The 11,185-nt window shown below is 48.1% G+C and overlaps 1 protein-coding gene across 6 annotated transcripts in view; it reads left to right on the plus strand.

Moving 5' to 3' along the window:
• ANKS1A (ankyrin repeat and sterile alpha motif domain containing 1A) overlaps nt 1-11,185 on the plus strand; it is a 78,444-nt gene that overhangs the window by 30,426 nt on the left and 36,833 nt on the right. The gene's annotated exons all lie outside the window — the stretch shown is intronic.

Raw genomic sequence — 11,185 nt, forward strand, 5'->3', positions numbered from 1 at the left:
GGGTTTGACACTGGAAGAGGGGAGATGGAGCTGAGATGTGGGGAAGAACTTGTTTGGTGTGAGGGTGGTGAGAGCCTGGCCCAGGTTGCCCAGAGAAGCTGTGGCTGCCCCATCCCTGGAGGGGCTCAAGGGCAGGTTGGAGGGGGCTTGGAGCAACGTGGTCTGGTGGGAGGTGTCCCTGCCCAGGGCAGGGGGTGGCACTGGGGGGGCTTGAAGATCCCTTCCAACCCAAACTGTTCCATGATTCTATAATACGAGCAGTGAGCTGTGTAACAAAGGTACGTACCAGCTCTGCTTTATTCCCCCCCCACGCCATCTGCTCACTTTCAGCCAGGTTTAGGTGTTAAATGGTTCCTTCTCTCCCTGCCCCAGCTTCTGGTGCATTTTTTTCCATGTCCTTTTCTCCCTCTGATAGATCAGGGTGTCTGTGCTGAAGAAGAGTGTGACCAAGATGAAGTAAAACTATCAGGATCCTTCACTGAGCTGCCACAGCTCTGCTGGGGAAGCAGCTTCCTGACAGTGAGAGTAATTAGCGGGGATGTAATCTCCCAGGGGAAGCAGCAGAGGAATGATGGCTGGACTGGAGGATGTTGTAAAATAGTCCTCTAAAAATTGCACTGGCTTGAGGAGCAGTCGGGCTGTGACAGACACTGTGTCCCTGGGATGCTGTCAGGCTGATAAAAGCCACACGGGGGTATCTGGAAGCCACGTCCGTGCTGCTGATGGGACTGAGTGGGTGATGAACTGAAAACCCCTACATGCAGATAGCAGAGAAATGGGGTCCGTTTGCGGAGGATGAAGAAGAGGGGGGAGGGCTTTTGCAAAATGCAGAGGTTTTGGGCAGCATCTCAGTCTCAAGAATTTCAGTTTAGTGTCTTTATAATTGGTTTCTGATGCGCTGCTGCTCCCGCAGTTATCTCAGTGGTTCATTTCTGCTTTTTACCTGTGTGGCCAGGACCCCCCATCTGGGGGGGGTATTTTTTGAGGATTGTGTGGGTTTTTGTGGTCGTTCTTGGTATGTTGGAGGGTCAGGAGATGCATCTGTGCAGCCTGGTGTCACCAGCCCATATCTGCATCCCCGTCTGGAGCTGAGCACAGCGCTGTTGGAGCTCACGGCTCTTCAGGGTCGTAGATGTCAGTAAGAAAAATGATCAGTTCAGTGTTTCAGGGGCGAAGAAAGAGACAGGGTACTGAGAATTAGCCTCAGACCTGGCTCCTGACATCCCTTGATCCTCCCCTTCCAGCTGTCTGCTCTCGAGTAAGTGGCTCCGGTGCTGAATTCCTAACGAACGCTGGGCTCAGAGGTTCCAGCATCAATTTCACAAAATGAGGGAGTTGCTTTGTCTTCTGTCTTTCACTCTTTTAGGAAGAGATTAAACCCATTTCAAAAGAAATTTATGGAACGGAATAAAACATGCATTTTACTTGAGCTTTTTTTTAGAAAAAGGAAGATGCAGAGTCCATGACTTTGATGCAACTTTTTTTCTCCGAGTGAATTGATTGAAGAATTAATTAATATTCTGTAGCTAATTATGGCACTGGACAGGCATCATCTCCTCCAAATAACTGCAGCCGTGCTCCACGTCTCGCTGTTGACACAGTAGGAATTTTTCCCATTTGTGGTAACTGGGTGTGGTGTTTTGCCTGTTTCTGACCCATTTTTGGGGGTCTTCATGTTACGTAAGGGTGGGTGCCAGGAGCAAAGGGCACGTCTTGTGCCTCCCATCACAGGTTTTGAAGGGCTGGGGGGCAAGTTGTTAGAGGTGGGGGCTGCTGTGGGGTGGCTTGAAATACTTGAGCTCCATTAACCTTGTCCAGACCGCTTGGGTGCTTAAGTACCTCGTGGAATTAGTGCCTTAATTACACGCTTACAGTTGAGGATTAAGAACATTTGCATCGAAATGTGAAACTTTCAGGAAAGCTCTTGATGCAAAACCTGCCACTGCCTTAAAACGACACCCAGAAGTTGAAATTCAGAGCTGCCGGGAGCTGATGTTGAAAGAAAAATGCAAATATTCCCCTTGTTATTCCGAGGGAGAGCTGCTATTTTTGTGCCTGGTGAAATTGCATCTTGTAAAAGCTCAGTGGTTTTTGTTCTGACAAGCTCACGCAGCTCTACCTGCCGGGGGAAAGGGTTCCCCTATGGCCCACGCTGCGGATCAAAATCCTGGGGTTTCAAGTGAGAAATGCAGTTGAGAAAATATATTCAGCCTCTTGGTAGCGATGTCACTCTCAGCGAGTGGGCTTCAGCCCAGGCATCTGCATTTCTGTGGTCCAAGGACATCCCTGCCCCGTGGGTGACAGGGCTCCCTCCGGTCTGTACCTCCAAAAATGTTTAATTTATGTTCTTTTGGGTCAGGTGTTTAAATCTTCGCACTTGCCTTGCCCTGGGTTTGGCTGTCAGAGCCTGGCTGGGAGGCAAGGTCCCCCTCGTCTCTCAGCTCTCCTGCCAGTTTTCCCTTTGCCTGTTGGAAGTGTTTTATAATTTTATTTTTGGGGGCAAGAAGAGCAGTAATGTGGTCAGTATTTTTGTTCTGATTTCCGCTATTCGAAGCAAGTGCGTCCATCAGGATCTTAATCAACTTAATTACTGGGCTGATTATTCCATTATCTCCAGATCCCAACATTTCCTCTTGTTTTTCCTGTGCTAAGGTCAGGAATTCTTACATCACCCCTCGTGTCGATGCTCTTTTCCCTTTGCCCCCAGTGGCAAGAGATTTCCTCCCTCCTAATTAACTTTCTGAAGTGAAAGCTTTTGTTTTTCCTCCGCACAGGTTTGCGTTGTATCTATTGTAAATGGCCAGCCTGTTAAAATTATAAATTAATACTGAGCTAAACCAATCCAAGCCAAATTAAGACAATTCACCAATTTTGTGGGTAAAATGGGTTGGTGTCCTGGTCTGAAAGGCAAATGCAAATATTGTGAGGTCTATCCCTAGGGCAAGTTTGCAAAATACAGTGAGTGGTGGCATTTTATCACCCCGTGTGTGGCAGAAGCCTTTTGTCCAGGCATTTGAGAGGATTCGGGGAAAATACAGATCTGAATGCACAATGACTTTTTTCCTTCTCTTATTTATAGGTCACCAATTACAGGCTGAACCTGGCTCTAAATTAGCCTCTGTGTGTGCATCTGCTGCGGTAGAATAATACAACAGTTTCAGACTGCTGTGTGTTTCTGTTAACTTTTCAAGTGTATTAACTTGATATTTCTGAATCGGAGGCTTTTGATTTTTCTATGTAAATTATCAGTGCTCCGATGGGTATTTTTGGTTACGATCATCTGATCATTAGCATTTTCAGGACTCTCTTTTCAGGAATGTCCAACCTCAGTGTCCTTATTAAATTCAACCTTTCATTATGTTCTCTTCCACTTTGCATCTTCCAGCACTTCAGAAGCCTTTTATTATTTTTTTTTTCTTAAAGCCTTTTAGCTCGTTCTGAAGCCTCCAGAGAGGCATCACCGTGCTCGTTGCACCCTGCCAGATGGAGACAGCCTTTGCACCCGCAGCAGGACATCGGTTCTGGCCTCGTGTGTTTGGGTGTGAGGGTAGGAAAGTGCAGCTGTGAAGACAGGGAACCGATTTGATATTTTTAAGAGGTTTTTGCCTTTTTTTGTTTTGAGTTCAAAATAACCAGCATCCAGCCATTTCACTGTTGTGAGCAAAGACATGGTCGCGTTTGACCATCTTTCGTGTCATGTTAATGTTAAATTTTACTGGGTGTTTGTCGAAAAAACATTGATATTTGGAAGGCTCTGAAACTGCACATCCACCGCACGCTGGGTGGGAAATACAAGTTTATGCTGTAAGTTCCTTTCCTTTTGGTATGTGTTCAGATTTGTAATTTGGGGATTTGTACAAAAAAGCCCAGGCTGGGGAATGGTGTGAAGCAACAGTCCCTGATCCCCGTCCAAACGAGTTTCTCAGAGACCGTATTAAGCCAGAAAATGTGTGTGGCTTTATCACTAATGAACAGTCACAGAATGTCTTGAAATAAATAACGAATTTAGTGAGTCCTCGCATGGTGTGGAAGCGCGAAGCAGGAGCTGCCAGAGGAGGATATGGGCTGGGAACTCTGAAGTTCAAGTGGCGGAATGTGGCTCAAACAACTGGCTTGCTTTTGTAGTTTAGGTTTGGTATAATAAATGGAGCATTATATTTCCCAGGCCTTTCTATTTGTTATGCTGAGTTCATAAGACAGGCTGGGATCTTTTGTATATGCAGGATACACTGAGTGATGAAATATGAGGCTTCTGCTCCATGGGTTGGGATTGTGGAGAACATGAGCCAAGGCATCGTAAACTAAACCAGGAGTGGTTTATGTGCTGCCACCAATCTAGAAATGACATCCATGGCCCAGATCCACATTTCCCAGGAGCCAGCAGGTATTGTCCCAGATCCTTCTCCTGCTCTTCATATTTTCAGCTCCATCCCTTTCCTGGTGGAAACCCTGGTGGATGCTGCAATCCAACCATCCCTCTGCTCCGAGGACAGATTCCAGCTGGGTCTGAGCAGCCTGGCTCCCACTGTCAGGGATGCAGGAGAATGGCTGGAGAGCAGCCCTGAGGGGGAAAGGTTTGACAGTGGAAGAGGGGAGATGGAGCTGAGATGTGGGGAAGAACTTGTTTGGTGTGAGGGTGGTGAGAGCCTGGCCCAGGTTACCCAGAGAAGCTGTGGCTGCCCCATCCCTGGAGGGGTTCAAGGGCAGGTTGGAGGGGGCTTGGAGCAACGTGGTCTGGTGGGAGGTGTCCCTGCCCAGGGCAGGGGGTGGCACTGGGGGGGTTTGAAGGTCCCTTCCAACCCAAACCATTGTGTGATTCTATGATGCAGTATCAGTTAGTAATGTTAGGATCTATAAACCCAAGATTTTCTGGGGAAAATGCCTTGGATCGCTTGTGTCTTGCCTCAGCAGGAGGAGCAGGGAAGCAGGCAGGACCTAATTGCTCATTAAAGCAGCACTTGCAATATTGTCTCCCAGATGAACATCTGCACACAGCATCTCCTTGCCTTGCCCGCTGCCTGCGAGCGCCCTGATCACGGGCTGTTCTGAGCCTGCGTCGTGTTGGCTCTTAGAAAAGCTGCCTTTCTTTCGGCTTCGGCCCCTCTATTGTTATCTCTGCTGTTGTTGCCTCAAACCTCAATTATTGTGGATCTCCAGAAGCTTGGGAAGCTGCGGTGAGTGGCCCTGGGTGCTGGCTGTGCCTGGTGTTGTGGGGCTGAGAGGGCAGCAAGCGCTTAGAGATGCTGCTAATAAACACCAAGCAGCAATAATAATAAATGCCGTCAAATGCAGTGGACTTCAGCTCGGTCTGGTTGTTGGGAAAAGCCCTCCGAGGTGTCTTTTCACCATGTGTTTCCTAAACTTGAAATGAGGAGCAGGAGAGCTGGGCCAGTGCAATTACTGAGAAGCCTGGAATATGTGGAGTTGTCAGCCAAGGGGCATTATTGCCATTTACAGGACTTGTGGTGTAAATTAGTTATTAATTTTCAGATGCTTAAAAAGTCTAGTTAAAGCTGGTTGTTTTTTTTTTTTTTATTCAGTCCCCTGCTCCTGCCCAGGGTGTTGGTGTTCAGCTCCGTTGTGCAATTGCTGCTTGAGTCATTCTCTTGGTGCTGACCCCGTCCCTCCCCTCCGGACCCTGCGCCGCAGCTCTTGAGAGATGATTTCACAAGTCAGAAATTAAAAAAAAAAGAAAATCCTAAGCCTTGATGAAATAGCTCTGCTCTCTTTTTTTCCTCCCAGCAACCCCAAAATAACTTGCTGCTGTTTACTAGAGAATCCATAAAAGAGTTGGAAATGGCTGGCAGCACCCCGTGTTCAGCCAGAGTCACCTCCAAATTGTCTGATACAAATTTTCAACCACGATGTTGAAGGTTGAGAGTTGGGGTTTGTTTGCAGGGGGGTCATCTTTTTCCAGGCAACCGCACCCTTGTGGATGATTTTACCTTTGCTGTATCTGGGGTTTGCTGGTGTGAAATGGAAGCACCAGAGGGATGTTCTGCACATCCCCAGCATCCTCCATCCACCTAATGCACCCTTATTTCTCTCCCCTGCTTTTTGGGCTGCCCCACAGACTGTAATGAAGCTGCTCGCTTTGTCATTGCAGGTGTTTGTTGTTCTCCAAGGGGTTTTTAAACTGTAGAAGCAGTTTGTCTGGGTTTTGGTTTTTTTTTTTAATAATTTTAAACCAAAACTGCCCCATCCCTCAGTTGCAGAAGCTTAGAAATAATGAAGTCTTAACCTTTGACACTTACTTGGAATTGCAGAAATTTAAAGTACTGATAGCCTTTAAACCCAACTTTGTAAGTAGCTTTCAAGAATAAAATATGCTGCTGGAACTGCTATCTCGCCGGCCGAGCTCCAGCCCCAGGCGAGTTTGTACAATAGGTTATGAACCCCTTAATAATAAGGATTTATAATGGGAATCCTGAGATATTCTTAATTATGCTTATGCTGCAGGGTGTCATTATAAGGCACTAATGCCCTACATATGGCAGATAGTCTGCCATTTGTTTCTGTGTGTTTTTATTTAATTACAGACTTTTATCTGAATAACTTGTATTGCTCAGTGCTGCTGTTTCTGTGTCGGATGTGTCGATGTGCAGTAGTTTATCTGCCTTGTCATCAGGCTTCTGGGCTGGTGGTTTTAAGCTGCTGGTTTGGGAAGGGGCCACAGAGGAGGCAGAAGGCACTGACCCCACGCTGGGTTTTTTCTTTGCTGCATGTGGAGCTTGGAGGGAGATAGACAATGGTGTGTGGTACCAGAAACAGTGTCATAAGGGAAGGGAAGCGCCAGGGAGGAGAGGTTTTGAGGAGAAATCCCTGTTTCACTGTCCCCCAAGTGCTCTTGGGGATGGCACAAGCTGACAGTCATAGAATCATGGAATCAATCAGGTTGGAAAAGACCCTTGGGATCCGTTGAGTCCGACCAACAACCCTACTCTACAGAGTTCTCCCCAGCACCACATCTAAATGACTCTCAAACACATTCAGGGATGGTGACTCAACCACCTCCCTGGGCAGCCCATTCCACTCTCTGACCACTCTTTCTGTGAAGATTTTTTTCCTAATGTTTAGTCTAACCCTACCCTATTGCAGCTTGAAGCCATTCCCTCTGGTTGTATCGCTAATTACCTGTGGGGAGAGACCAGCACCAACCTCTCTACAACGTCCTTTCAAGTAGGTGTAGAGAGTCCCCCTGTGTCACAGAGGTGGGGATGGTTCTGTCACCTTCGGGTGAGCTGCTGAACCACAGAAAGCATCCCAAGGGGAAAAAAATATGTTGTTTTTCTGCTGGTTTGGTTCCTAGAGGCAACATGCTGTAGTTACGTGTGTGTGTATGGGCACGGACACACCTTCAGCTGGAAGTTATCCCTCTGATAACACGTGGTCCCTGTTGAGGCTGCCCATCAGGGGCTGGTGCTGCAGCGAGGAGCCCGTGCAGAGCAGGAGAAGGTGGGGACCTGTTATCTCTCATTCTGTACCTGATTTAACAAGTCTGAAGTTGTTATTGTGGTTTAAGGGGAAGACACTTCATTGGAGTTGTCCTTCAGTGCGCCCGAGTTAACTCCAAAGGCTGTTTTTTCCAGGATAAAAGCATCAAAAGGGGCTCTCCTATATCTACCAAGGTGTATCTGGATTTTAATGGTAACATTTGGCTTCTCGAAAATAAACTCCCCACAAAGGAGCGTGTGTTTGTGTGCATGTGAGGGAGGTGTTGGAAAGCGAGCGCTGCATGGAAGGGTTGGCTGATGTAGTCTGGTGTCTTGGGCACACCTCCAGCCTCCCAGTTAACGTAGGCAACCTCCCCTATGGCTTGGCTGCCTTCATTTCGAAGTGAGGAAGCACGTATTTACTCTGAACAGAGCTGTGTTGTGGGGCTGGGAGCCTGGGGCTGGGTGAGGGATGCGGGGGGCAGCGGAGATGTGGGGCTGCAGAGCAGCGATGCGGATCCGAAGCATCTGGATGCTCTGACCACGATGGATGGAGGGGGGAGACTCTGCTTATAAACTGCCTGGGGTAGGAGAGTTGTATCTCCTGGCAATATCTGGTCATCCAAATGCTGGCATCTACATGTGTGTATATGTTTTTTTTTTTTTTCTTCTCCCAGGACAACCTTGCTATGTCCTTGGGAACCACTGATGCAGCATGCAGAGACTGAGCACAAACCTGCTGCATTTATTCCAACAGTAAATGGGAGGGCTTTCCAGCTGTAGGTGAGGTTTTACTAAGCCCCTTCCAGAAAGCTCCATTAGCATCAAGACCCCCCCCTGAACCTTGGGGGGGGAGTCACGTTAATGGGGTGCCACTCGATTTTGTGCTTTCTGAATGAAGCTTCCTTTCCCTGCATGCAGATGAGCTGCTGCAGACAGCTCGTATCGCGTGAAGCTGTCTTTTATTTTGGTGATAAAAGACCCGGAGACTTGTTTAATTGTCCTCTGTCTGTCTCAATGGATTTGCTGGCTCCAGATTTCGGTGTTGGGAGGATTAATATGGACCCCACGGTTTCACATCCGTCAGGGCAGGGGAGTGGAAACGAAGTGTGTCGGGGCTGGCTGCAGAGCGGAGCCTCTGCGGGGCCGTGTGTGTCCGAGGAGGGGGAGGAGGAAGGTCGGTCCCTGGAGGCTTCCATGCCCTCCTGCCACTGTTGTCTCCACAGGAGATGTAGGACCTGTCCATCTGTGGGTCTCCTGCTCGTGCTGCAGGGTGGTGTTGGAGAAGTGGAGATACTCTGCATCCTGCTCATGTCGAAAGCCATGAGGTGCCTCTGCCGCGAGTGCCGTGAGGTGGGGAATCGCTTTGCCAGGGCTCTGGGGCTGAAATACCCTCTGTCTCGGCAGAACAAACCTCAGCACCCAGCCTCTCCTCCAGGCTGCCTTGGCTTTTACTGGCCTTCTACAAACAAATACCTTTTTCTCCATTAATCAGAACCCAGTCACTCGGGAGAGTTTGTTTTAAGATAAAGTTCTGTTTTGGAGTAAATTGCCAGTTGCTATGTTTTCGTGGCTGCCTGCCTGCCTGGAAGACTTTACCACTTCCCCAGCCCTGGGATGACTCTCGGCCGCACCCAGCTCCTTTTTTTGGGGTATTTTTACTCTTTGGTAAAACGTAGGCAAACGTGAAAATAAATCAGTGCCTCAGTGCTGGTAACTGCTCCACAGCTCCTTCCCATCGCAGCCTTGGGGTTTGCTGAAGGGCTCTCTCCCACCCTTGAAGCCTTTCCTTCTCCCAAAGGCTTTGACTTTGCAATAGTTTGTTGTCTTTCTTGGTAGGGTTTCAGTCCTCGTTGGCCAAAACAACTTCACAGCGTGGAGCCAGCTTCTCCTCTAGACTAGTAGTAACAGATATGATTGTATTCATTTAGGAGGCAAAAGGATTTTGTGGCTTTTTGTGGGTGTAGAAAGAAACTCCAACAAACCCCTTCCTCAAAGCCTAAAATCCCCACCCCAAACCCACCCCACAACCTGCCCAGGGACGGACGCTCGGTGCTTCAGTGGAAAAAAACAGGTTAAGCCAAAACAAATCGGAACTGAGTGTTCAGGCTACAACTAAGTCTGAACCGCAGTGCTATATTTAAACATGGTATTTTTGTATTTTAATAATTAACCACTGGGAAAGAGCAGCCTAAAAACTGTAGCGTAGGCTATTTTCAAGGTATCTTCTCTTCCAGCCCTGTCTTAGTGCCGTGGAGTGCAGCTGAGGACCGGTTGTGGAGAATGGGGATGCTTTAAAGGGTTCATTTCCTCTTTAGGTTTGTGTCTTTCCCCTAAATTCTTAACTCTGCAGCCTCTTAACAGTTAAATCAAGATGGTCAGCAATAATCATAGAATCATAGAATGGTTTGGGTTGGAAGGGACCTTAAAGCCCCTTTAGGGACCGGAAGGGGCTCCAGGGTCTCCCCGGAGCCTTCTCTTCTCCAGACTGAACCCCCCCAACTCTCTCAGCCTGTCCTCACAGCAGAGGGGCTCTGGCTCTTGGAGAATCCTGGTGGCCTCCTCTGGCCCCGCTCCAACAAGTCCATGTCCTTCCTGTGCTGAGGACTCCAGATTGGTAAATAAACCAGTGTTTGAGTTGGTGTGCGACTTAAGAGAGTGGTTCTTTCCGTGGAGAGCCATGAAGCAGGATTATTTCCCTTTGCACTCGTTGTAGCACAGTTTTGACTGAGCGTAACTGTGACCTCCTCCAGCTCAAGCCGATGTTTAGCAGAGGATGGGTTGTGAAAGGTAATCCTTTGCTGTGTGATTATTTCATTACCATTCGGTTTTAAATAGCACGAGGCAGTTCTCTGCTTTTGAGGAAAAGCCCGTGGGTGTTTTATTGCTGGATAAGCACCTGCAAGTCCTCGCCGCTGTGTTTTGCCTGTCAGTGCTGGGGACGGAGCCTGAAAAGCATCACATCCCTCTCGTATTCGGGGAGGGCAGCGTGATGGGAAGAGTGGACTTGGCTGGGCACCCGGAGTTAATGTGCGCTCTGAATCCAGCGGTGGAGGAGGGATGAGGGGAAGGAAGGGAATTTTTCACGGTGTCAGAGCGTGGCGACCTGCCCTGGGCAGGGAACGTGTCCCCTTCCCGGAGAGCAGAGCTGGGTGTCATCCAGATTCACGCCGATCTCTGTTCAGGGTTCTCTCATTGGGACCTCTTTTTATTTTTTATTTTTTTTTAAATTTTCTGCTCGGTTATAGATTGAAGACTGGGGTAAGCAGCTGGACCTGAGCCTCTTAAGTGTCTCATTGCTCTTTGGAAAACTGTGAGCTTTAATTGCTTTAGCTTATTGAAAATTCTGAACTGACCAGCTGAGGTGTGATTCATCGGGTCTTTCATCGTAACAGAATTAACCGCGTAATTGTCACTGTGGGTTCTCCCTCTGCAGCACTGCGTTCAAAAGCCTCCACTTACAAATTCTGCCGCAGCACTCTTTTGGAAGAGTTTCTCTCTTTAAGAAGGCATCCTGTAGTTTGTATGAAAAGTACAACTTGTGTTAATATTTTAAAGTTTTTTTGGTGGCAAATGCAGTCATTTATATGCAACTCTTAAGTGGACTTGAAAAGGCACCATCTCAGGCAGTAGCTTTTACCTTTTTTCCTTAATTGCATGAGGTTTGCCTTGAGCTGTTGGCTGGGACTGGTTTAATCAGGGGATGGAATTGTCTTTAGCTCCCTCTCCCGGGTCGTTACCGTGTTTGCCCC

The sequence above is a fragment of the Calidris pugnax genome, unplaced genomic scaffold, assembly GCF_001431845.1.
Source record: "Calidris pugnax isolate Ruff unplaced genomic scaffold, ASM143184v1 scaffold245, whole genome shotgun sequence".
In the NCBI taxonomy this organism is placed as follows: domain Eukaryota; kingdom Metazoa; phylum Chordata; class Aves; order Charadriiformes; family Scolopacidae; genus Calidris; species Calidris pugnax.